General features: G+C 40.8%; 2 non-coding genes across 2 annotated transcripts; both read right to left on the bottom strand.

The window, feature by feature from the left end:
• Positions 1-11,113: 11,113 nt before the first annotated feature.
• On the bottom strand, positions 11,114-11,184 carry trnag-gcc (transfer RNA glycine (anticodon GCC)). The gene has a single exon. It is a non-coding gene; the product is annotated as a tRNA-Gly (tRNA).
• Positions 11,185-11,454: 270 nt separating this feature from the next.
• On the bottom strand, positions 11,455-11,527 carry trnam-cau (transfer RNA methionine (anticodon CAU)). The gene has a single exon. It is a non-coding gene; the product is annotated as a tRNA-Met (tRNA).
• Between the last annotated feature and the right edge of the window lie 104 nt (positions 11,528-11,631).

Genomic DNA, 11,631 nt, shown 5'->3' with positions numbered 1-11,631 from the left:
AATTTTATTCTGTCTGACTTTGGAGTAAAACTTTTTCTTTTGCTTCCTCTGCTTTTTTGTCTGCTCGATAATTTGCCATCTAGTTGGAAAATGTACAATAAAAGTGGAACGATGGACAAAAACCAAATAAAAGGTCTTTGTGAGTTCCTATATAGAAGCAGAAGACAGAGAGAAAATGTGTCTCTTTATTTTAAGACGGGAGAAAAGGAGAGCCACCTCCCCGCCCTGCGGAGCGTCCAGAGTGTGGGAGAGAGGGAGAGCACCGAGAACACAGTGGGAAAATAAAAACCATTTAGGATTAGTTTCCAATTTACAGCCGTTATCAACCCATCAAAGCGTAACATCTTAGGGTAAGGGAACAGTGAAAGGTTGTTTGCTGAAGCGGATTACAGCACTAAAGGGATCACAAGCAGAGCAGCAGCACAAGTTCAGGTGGAGTTGCAATGCAGTTATGAGGAGGGTGGATTTGGGATGAATGATACCATCATGGATTCTCAAGCACTGAAAAACACACAGCTGAACCTCTGGCTACCCATCCATCTATTTATCCATCCATCTATTTATCCATCTGTCTGTCCATCTATGGCTTTTAATATTTTGTTTTTGGGAAAAATGCTGGGGAACACATTAGTGGTGCCATTACTAAGCCTGACAAAAACATCCAGTATTCCTCTGACTGGGTCCAAACAAGCTCTTTTAGATGCATTGGTAGAAAATGCGCTTTAGTGCAGCTAGTGCTACTTTTTCAGTTATGATTCTGAAATGTCATTAGTTTTTAAAGCCCCTGAAATTTGGTTTCAAAGACTCAGATCTAGAGTTTTTTAGTTTCCAGTTTCAGTTTCAAATACGTTGTATCTGTCTGCACAGCCACCACGCAACAGAGGTTACAAATGCGCATAGGCTCCTCCAAGAAGATTAGAAGGACATATATAAGTAAGAACAACATTGCGTCCCCGGTGTCTGCAGCTGTCTGCAAGGGAGTATAATTGAGGCCTTAGAGGCACTAGTATGTGTATTTTTTAACCCTTGGACAGAGCAAGGCTAGCTGTTTCCCCCTGCTGTTAAGATTTATGCTAAGCTAAGCTAACTGTCTCCTAACTCCAGCTTCACAGACAGATATGAAAACGTTTTTGATCTTCTCATGTAACTCTTTGCATAAAAGCAAATAAGCACATTTCATAAAATGTTGAACTCTTTCCGCTGAGATAATAACTGAGTTATAAATTTATCACTGTGCTCTTAATAATGACACACATTTGAAGTCTATTATATTACCTTGTGCCATCTTAAGTGTCACAGAAATGTTACCAGGTCCCACCAACACTGCAACAGAAAGGTGACTCAGAAACTCAGACATGAGACCAAAATGTAAAAGCATCCAAACCCCAATGACACAATGACATTATCAAGTTTATTCTATCAGACTTGAAAGCTGTCTCATTGGCTGAGTAGTACTAGACCAGCAAGTCCATGTACACACACACACACACACACAGACACACACACACATCTGTAATTATTGTATTATTATTATTTTTATCTTCCTAAGGATAATGAAATATCACAGAGCAGGTAATAGAAATACTTTATAGTGTTGGAGGAATACAGGTAGACTAAAGCTTCGACCAGATAATCACATCATGAGAGCTCCAGATGACGGAGTCCAGTTAAAAGCTTCATGAGCTACAAGACTGAAACCCCAACAGAGCCTAGACCACAGAGATAGTGTAGTGACATACAGCCTGGGCCGCGGGCAAAATATCACTCACTTGTACAAGCTGTCTGAACACATAAGCAGAGGTAGGATTACTAAAGTTCTAGATATCCCTTAAGGGAAATGGAGACCCTCTCAGTTTATCTCTACAGCAGAGTTATCCCTGCCTCCAGCCCTGTACGCCTAAATATCTCCTGTGGCCACAGAGGGGATTGTTTGCACCTTTTTTCTGGGGAAAAGCAGTTTCACCTATGATCTGGTTCTAAAGGCAGACCGTCCAAGTAACATATATGTTAAATTTCTCAGGATAAAAACATGACACTCTAGAAAATGCTATTACAGCACTGACAGGACTCCCTCCAGAGTGTGATATGAAAACAACCTGCAGTGACTTTTCCTTTTTTTCTCTTATACGATCCAGTGCTGGGCTGCAGTGTCTTCCTGTGCTGTTCTTAAAAGCTGAATAACCTTGGTCGTTCTTCTTTTGGAAAAAGGTGGTGAGTTTTAGGGAGGCTGTAAAAAAAGGCCCGAGCTGCAGTTAATAGTGAGCTATCACTCTAATCCATTAGGACTGCACGGGTTATTGGAATTAGGTCTGCAGATTTGATTTTATATGATCAACATTAAAGCTCCGTCACCCACCAGTGGCGTTTCCTAACACACTCATTTCTTACAATATTGCACCCACAGCTCGACTGTGCCCACCCAACCAAAAAATGACCTAAATGGCAAAAAGTATTTGCTTCCCCCTTGGAAATGCGGCCGCATGTGTATGCTCTATGCATGTGTGTGTGTGTGTGTGTGTGTGTGTTCACCACCATGATTATAAGTACAGCACAGAGTTACGGCGTGAGATGCTAATGCCATGTGTCTGTGCCAAGCTCTTACAGGGCAGCATGAGGGGCAGTAAAATGGTGGCTGAAAAGTTATGGTGCAGGATTTACGGTATGACAGACATTACTCATTCCTCCCTTTCACTTTGCCTCTCTCCTCTCCAAAGCCATGTGCTGCTGTCACTTCATGTTAGAAGAAGCGTAAAAAACAGGATTATGTTTACTTGAAAGTAGTTTGTTCCAGGGACCACGCCCCCGGAGATAGTGATCATAAGGTCAATTAACACTGCGAATGGTTTTATGTATATGAACATTGGCAGTTATTGCCTGCAGCTGCTTATATAAAGAAACATATAATTGGCTGCTGATGTCGACTTTTATGACCTTGAAGATCTGACGTTGTTACCTGTGTCAACACATGACCATGATTTGAAAGATATTGAGTCATTTAATGAAAACAAAGGAATAACCTCGTTTACAACCTGTGTGATGCCTTTTTGTTCCAATTTAATAACAGTGCTGCAGCATTTCTAGATATCAACACATTGGTGAGCGCAGTATTTTTCTGCTCAACAGAACCAGTGGTCAGTGCTGTGAAAATGAAATCTAAAACAAACAATAGTTTCCCTTAAATCAGAAACATGCTGCAGTCATGGCATGGACATAATCATCATCTTCTAAGTTTATATGGTGAACTTATTAGCAATGGATTAGAATGCTCCACAAAATAACAAAACATCAAAATCGTGAGAGGTCCTCCAGCCAAAAGTAACAAAGAACAAAGTTCGTTTGATTTATTTTGTTTTTAGTGCTGTTGTCTCCTCTCAGACTGTACATCACAATCAATGCATTTCAGTATAGTATTTTACTCTACTGTATCTATCTGTAGTGTGTTGTGGTTTATGATAATAAAAATAATTATGATAATGAAAACTGACTGTTTGAATTACACAACATGTAAAATGCCAAATAGGGACAAGAGTTGAAAATTAGCGAAAGCTATAAAGTCTCATCAGTCATCAGTTTCATGCTTATATTGAAACTATGTTTAATTTCATCATCCCTATTTAATAAATAAACTAAAATAAATAAATAAATAATACAACCAAAATCCAGGATAAAATGTGGAGACTCTTTAAAGTAAATATACAGTATGGGTGAGCAGTCACACCAGTTGTTACCCAACACTCTCTCATCACTCACTGACATGAGCCTCTCCCCAGATCCCAATAACCAGGAAATTGGTCTGGAGGCCTGGAGGCCGTCACAATTTGCACATCCAGCAGTTACAGAGCAACATGAGCATTCGAACAGAATTGTGTGTGTTGCCACCTGGTGAATGTTTGTCCAGTATTCCCTCTCTTTTAGCTCTGTTTTTGGACTCTACTATCTCCAGAGGGAAACGTGTGGCTCTGTAGCCACTAACAGTTCCACTATGTTCACCAGCAGTCTCTAACTGTGCCTGTCTGCTGTTTGTTGCTGAGCAGGTAGTGTGTGTGCAGTGTGCCTTTAGAACTATTCCTCTGAAAGCAGATGAAATGTATTTTTTTGAGTGGCGAGAGTGAACCAGAACAGTGGATTTCCAGGCTGGACAGCTAAAACAATGAGCTGACACTCACCATCAAGCTCTCTAAAGCTGCTTCAGGTAATAATTCTCTTCAGGTGCATATGAGCGACCACATTCACCTTATCATTACAAAAATATTGATTATAGCCAATTTAAGCTTTACTAATCAAATGTTTCTATCAATGCTGGATAAAATGATTACACATGCTGCAAAAAGGGCTCACTTGAAGTGAGAACTATTACCTGATCCTACAGTTTCCCTCAGCTGTATGGAGCTTTTTAGCATCTTTAGCATCTTAGCTCATTATGTTGGTTTTAACAGTCTGCAACTTCACCATTTTACTTAAATCTTAGCGCTCTCAGTTCTTATAAACTAGCTGCCCAGTACCAAACAGCAAAGCTAAGACAGGACCCTTCTGGAGCATGAGCCAAATACTGGGGATCAGGGCAGGTTGCAGGACAGCCAGAAGGCAAGAGATGAGATGCACCGGGTGGCCAGAGTGTGAAGCTGGCAACAGGAATTTAGAAGACCCCTCAGTGCAAATACAACAGGTTGATGGCTGAAATGAAAAACAAGCCCAGATGGCTGAGGACCTGGGCAGGCGGATGGCAGCTGGAAACCAGAGGCATCAGTGAAAGCCAGCATCTGGGGAGCTGGGCAGGCAGACGACAGCTAGCAACGAGAGGCTTCAGAGGAAGTCGGCTGCTGGAGGGCAGGAGGTACACAGATGATCAGGGGACAGGGGAGTCACTGAGCCGGTGCCTGGGGATCAGAGTTAGTCCAGTGACGCGTTGGCAGTGGAGTCTGAGTCAGGGTCCGGCGGGAGCCAAGTCTTACTTGGGTGGAGCCACAGTCATGGTGCGGGGAGACAGACATTTATGGGAGTCACACCTTCTGGAGGCTTCAACACCAGGATTCTCCCTAAACAGGTGAGGCAAGTCCCTTGAAATGTTACAGCTGGGGGTTTTCAGGGGCAATTAGCCAAGTGAAGTACAGGCAGGAAACTAGCAAGCCTGACACTAGCTGAATGGGAAACAGGCTGGTGGCTAGCTGCCTGAAAAACCTTTCACACTTGATGAAAAGAATTTTGAGGAGGCAGGAACCTTCATCAACCAAGGTTTAGAAGTGGCCTGGTGGATGTTTAATACCAGAGCTTCATTTTATTGTTCTAAGCTGAAGGTTGTTTGACAGTAGGTTCGGAGGTATTCCTGTAGTTTCTCCTCAGGGAATACTACGTCCACTGGGTCCATGAATGTCCCTGACTGACTGATTGATTGATAGAGTTGAGTGATTATTACTTAGAGAGGGCAGGACTGATAACTCTCCTCTCTGTGTCTAGTCTGCTGAGTGGCTAAGAGGCGGAGCCGCAGTTCCTTATTCAGATGGAGGGAAGGCTGTGGCTCAGTAGGTAGAGCAGGTAGTCCACTAACTGGAAAGTCATTGGTTCCATTCTCAGCTACTCCAATCTGCACTTCAATGTGTCCTTGGGGAAGATACTGAACCTCAAATTGCCCCTGAAGTATCATGTCTGTGTGAATGTGCGCTGTATAAATGTGTGTGTGTTCCTACACAGTGTAAAGTGTTTTGAGTGGTCAATAATACTAGAAAAGCACTATCATGTCCAGTCCTGTGCTCCTGCACTGTGTGAGACTTTCTGAGTGATCATTTTACAAGTAAATATAATGAAAATCAGAGCTCAGTTTTTGTCCTTAGCTGACGTGTTTGGTGATTTTGTCAGACGATGTCGTTATAAAATCAGGATTTTTGCAGCAGCTTGGAAATTACTTGGAAGTTGTGGTCACATCTCAGTCAATACTTCATACTTGTGGCAGAAACAGAAAAACATGTAATTGAGGACAGCTTTAGTATGAGTTCAGCTCTAGTGAAAAACTGTATAAGTGAGCATAGAGGGAAGCAAACCGATAAAGAGCTAAAACCAGCTGACACAGTGCTGGATGCTAATACAACACAATGATGTCAGTTTGCACACTGACCATACGCAGTCCAGACATATACTAGGTTTTGACTTCTAAGCACTTGAAGGTCTTCCTCATCCTCCAAAACTGGATTCAAATTTTTGATAAAAATTAAAATTGCTTTAAAATTGCAAAATTGACAGTTAAAAATAGAAATATGAAAAGAATAAATAACTATATGAGGAAATGTCATATGAATAATGTATAACATTAATATAGTAATATAATACAGTGAATTGTAAAATAAATATGGTAATTACAGTAGATAAGAAAGTGTGGAATTATGTGTCATTGCGCTTGCATATTAGCCTTTATGTACATAGTTATATAGCATATGCTGGGAACTGTGTTTGTTGAAATGCATGTAGAATATGCCAGAGGAGAGGATGAGCTCAGGAGGGAGTGGAGGGTTACAGTTTATGGGCACTGCTCAAATTGAGTGATGGCCCTGTGGATGAAGCTGCTCGTAAATCTGGATGTGTTAGTAAATACAGTATGTTCCTGTGTCTACTGCCAGAAGGTATCAGATTAAAGAGATGATTACCGGAGTGAGTCAGCTACCTTGATGATGTGTGTAGGCCTCTTTGAGCAGGCTGAGTTGTAGATGTAATCGATGTCAGGCAGGTGATGACCAACAGGTGTCTGCTGGTCATCATATAATTTCATTCCAAGGCCATCTTTTCAAAATCAAGTTATCAGATCAGTTTTTTTTCTATTAAAGTTCCTTGTCTGTGTGTGTGATAGGGCATGGTGAGTAATAAAGGGCAGGTAAATATGCTGTGTCTGTGGTGGGTGAGGGAAGCAGCATCTGGCCAGTATGGGGTCAGTGTCCGCCCAGTGTCACATGCCTGCAGGAGGCAGAGGAAAGGTCAGACACACAGAGAACCCACTGCTTCCGGCTCACTGACCTATACACACATACGCACACCTAAACCAACCTACACACACACACACACACACACACACACACACACACACAACCTGGATTACATTTCCCTTCCTATAAACTTTGCCTCAACCCTTAGCCTTGACCCTAAACTAATGATGATCAGCTCCAGTATCTTTCTGTATCTCACTTAATCTAATCCTGACTGGTTTTATCGAAAGCATATCATTTTTATATTATAATCTTGGATAAGCTTGGATAATTATTATAACCATTTGCCCCCCCCCCCTTTTTTTTTCTTCTAATTGACTTTTGTATAGTTAGGCCACTCACATAACATACTGTACCTGCTGCTGTGAGAGAACGGGGATGATAGTTATGCACTCATAAAGTCCCAAAATGTGAGCTGAGCAAGGAGGGAGGGAAAAATAACTCAATGAAGATATCTGTGAAGATATCACAAACACTCACATGCGGTGACCTTATGTTGGGAGAGCAGGCAGGGGCGGTTGTTACCAGTTGTTACACACTGTGGCTGCAAAAACCTTGTACAAATGAGTTAGAAAAGAACCTGAGCATATGACAACTTCAGTAGGAGGCTAAAACTATTTATTTAAAAAAAAAAATCATATTGTATCATGTATGAAAAAATCCAAAATGAACACTGTAAGCGGATTACTTGATTACTGTAGGTGAATTATGTAAACAGCATTTGTATAAGAATGATTCTACAGAAGTGTATTGCTGCCACGCCAGAAAAAAAAAAAAGTAACATGATATTTTCACGTTATTGTGACATACAAATTTATGACACAAGCAGAAACTTTTCTTGTGATAGGCCTTCCACTATTTATATTATTATAACATAAAACATTTCACATTATAACATGGTAACTTCAAACTTACAGTATGTTTGAATGAGGCAATGGTGTGCAGAGAATAAACGGAGAAATATGGCTCATTTTACAGGATTTGATGAAGTTCTATTTCATACCCACTTTTCATCCGAATGAGCTGGAGAAATAAAACTGTCCTGTGAGTCGAGTAATCAGGGACCTTCCACAAATTGCAACACCAAAAACAGAGACTTCGAAAATATTCAAAAACTTTCTTTTCCTTAAGTGTTTTGGTAAAACCAATAGACTGTTGATGTGTTAAGTGATTTTTCTGACACTAGTTTGGAAAAATTTGCTTTTTCATAAATTTGGTGAATAAATAATGTGAAAATATCATGAGAAAGAAATCTTATTATAACAATAAATTTTTCATGTTATCAAGTGATGCTGATCCCTTTTTTTGGCATGACAGCAATAACTATCAGTAGGAATCTGTCACAAGGTTTTTCATCCAAATAAATGGTTTTGGAAGTTCTTCCATAGAGCAATTTAGCTTCATTGGTGACCATTTGTGAATTAACACACATTCATAACTGAGACTAAATCTGTCATCAAAAACGGTCGATCATAATAAAGTTAAACATTATAAACTGTTTTAAAATGATGAGTTTTAAGACTGTAGTACGATTGGAGCAGTTGCAGAGCAGGTGTGTAGGAAGCAATTATCAGAAGCAGGTGGCAGTTATAAAGAGGGTCCTGTTGCCCAAGCCTTGGTCCTGGATGGAGAAGAAGTTGGCATTGGAGGAGGTATATGGAGTCCTTTGAAAGTAAAGAGAAAGGGGGTTCAGCATGTAGAGCGCATACAATTAAGGCTTCGGCTCTCTCTCTCTCACTGTGGTTATTACAGTAAAGACAAAACCATAACTTAAAAAAAGAAAGTCAAGAGACAGAGGTTTGACTTTGTTGTGGGATATGGAACCAGGGAGATTTCTATCACATATTGACAGCTTCAGACATAGAAGCTTTTGTGAGCTAGTTATTAGTGGAATCTATTACATCATCATCATCAGAGAGAAGCAAATCTCGAATGAGGTATAGAGTATTAAAATGATTTCTTTGAAACACAGCCAGTGTTGAGCAGTGAGAAGATTGTTACCAGTCTCACCTTTGTTCCTTTACTGATTTGAATTTCTATAGTGTATGCAAATTCTACAGCACACAAGGGCAACAATTACAGTTACAACTCCTGGTTTCACCATGTAATCACACCAGAATGTATTATGTAATTGTGACATTTCATTATAACCAGATATATGGAAGTGGTCAGGATAGCAGTGTGAACAGAATTCAGAATTGTCTAGATGCAATGTAGCTAGGATGTGTATGTGAAATGCAAAGGGATGGGTAGGAAGAGTGAGTAAATGCAATGGCAGATATTTATATAAAAGAGCCCCAGGAGATGCACTTTCAGCCATTTTAAGCTAAATGCAGGCATGCAGTAATGGGAGCCAACAATATGCATTCTTTTGATCTCTGAAATTATGGTGGAAACTACTGCAGTCTGTCCATATTAAGGACACGGGGAGCTACAGAAAACAGAGCTGGAGCTTGAATGCACCATTATGGCAGCTGATGCCGTTAAAACACAGAAAATCCCATCACTACAAGGTTCCTGCTCTGCACTGATCCCAATAAAATCCATTAAAATGCTTCTTCTATTTACATTTTATAGTCTGCATCAATTATTTCATGAGTTAGCAAAACTACTTATCAACACTATTATGTGTGCATTGCCAACCTGTGTCTTGCGTGCACTGCCAAAAATAGTTTGTCATTCAAAATGTTAGCAATTGTGTCTGTCAATGAAATTCAAGCATTAACTGACTTCATGTTTTTTCCTGTCTGTCATCATGGCTGTAGCTAAGGGGGTAGATCTGATTGTGGGAAGGTTGGTAGTTTGATTCCTGTGTGCATTATGAAGTGTCCAAAACCCCAATTTGCAGGAAATTGTATCATCACTGCGAATGTGCAGTTATGGTAGAAAAGTGTTGTATGAATGGGTGAATGTGGCTTCCATTGTAAAGTGCTTTGAGTGGTCGATAAGACTAACAAATCTCTGTATAAGTGCAGTCCATTTACCAACAGCAGTCAAATAATGACTGATAGCTAATGTTAGCATATATTTTATGGTGGTGGGTATCTATTATTTATAGCTTCAAGAAAAATAGAAAATTACTTCATATAATCCAACTTAATTGTGAGTTTTAAAAAATTCAGTACAAGGATACAAAAGACAAGTTGTCCCTAACACAAAAGTCAGGGTGCTTGTATCCAAGGAAACTCAGATACAATGTGCATTACTGGAGCACTGGTGTCTCTACAAACACTACTTCAACTGTGAGTAAGGACCATTTGCTATCATGTGCAACCTAGAACACCGACTGCTTTGAGAGTAAAGGTTGGCCTTACCCAGGTGTAGTATGGTGCTCCTAACTAAGTGAAAATTCTACTTCTATTCTAAAACAATAAATTAATAAGAAATCAATTGGCTCAGACGACTGTCGTTTACCCTTGGCCTCAGGTGGCCAACAGATGTTGTCACATCTGTTGTGACAACATCCAAGAGCCCTAACGAACAGCGTGACAACAGTGGCCTTAATAAGGACCTCACACTTGGAAAACTAAGACCTGGATGTTTGAAAATCTCTCACCAACAACTCACTCTTTGGGCCCCTTAACACCAGTCAATCAACGTCTGAGGGCAGAAGACCACCTGAATATTGTTGTCGTTTATCCTTGGCCTCAGGTGGCCCAACGACTCTTAACATCTGTTGTGACAACATCCACGAGCCCTAACGAATTGACTGAATACAATGGCCTTAATAAGGACTCCACACTTGGAAAACCAAGACATGGAAGTTTAAGAATCTCTCACCAACAAGTCACTCTTTGGGCCCCTTAGCACCGGTCAATCAATGTCTGAAGGTAGAAGAACACCTGAATATTGTTGTGGACAATGTGGAAACCTTGACTGTGAGTTGCCATTCTTCTTTTTCCTTTCCCACTGCTGCATCTACACAGTGCACATTATACATGACTTCACACCAGTCCAGAAAAAGCACATGTGCAGCAAAAGGCATGTCCCATGTTGCTGTTTGTGGCATCTGCACATTACAGTTGTGTAACTCATATTTAAATGCCCATTGTTCCAAAACATGTTTTGCTACCACACTGTACAATTATCCCAAAAAGTGTGTTGCCCTGTAGGGGTATCAAACACAAACAGATGAAAAGGTAGGTTGCATTGGCCGGGAATCGAACCCGGGTCTCCCGCGTGGCAGGCGAGAATTCTACCACTGAACCACCAATGCTCACATGACCAATTTAGTGTACCGCTGCGCGAACGAACGCAACAAACAACTGAAACCTAGTTGTCCGCACACCCAACCGTTTCCTCCAGATAAAGTACATTTACCTATGAGAGGATGTTGGTTGTTGAATATTGTTGCTATCAATGTGGGTACCTTGACTGTGTTTTGCCATTCTTCCCTTTCCTTTCCTTTCCCACTGCTACACCTACACCGTGTACATTGTACATGACTTCCCACCAGTCCAGAAAAAGCACCTGTGCAGCAAAAGGATGCCCCATGTGAGGCTCGAACTCACGACCTTCAGATTATGAGACTGACGCGCTGCCTACTGCGCCAACGAGGCCTCCAACAAAGTCGGACTAGATGGGTAAAATTGAAAAGATCTCTCAATGTAATGCAGACACAAAAGACAAGTTGTCAAGTTGTAAAGACTAAAACACAAGATCT

Source organism: Seriola aureovittata, chromosome 11 (assembly GCF_021018895.1).
Source record: "Seriola aureovittata isolate HTS-2021-v1 ecotype China chromosome 11, ASM2101889v1, whole genome shotgun sequence".
Lineage (NCBI taxonomy): Eukaryota > Metazoa > Chordata > Actinopteri > Carangiformes > Carangidae > Seriola > Seriola aureovittata.
This window is presented reverse-complemented; position numbering and strand designations above follow the sequence as displayed.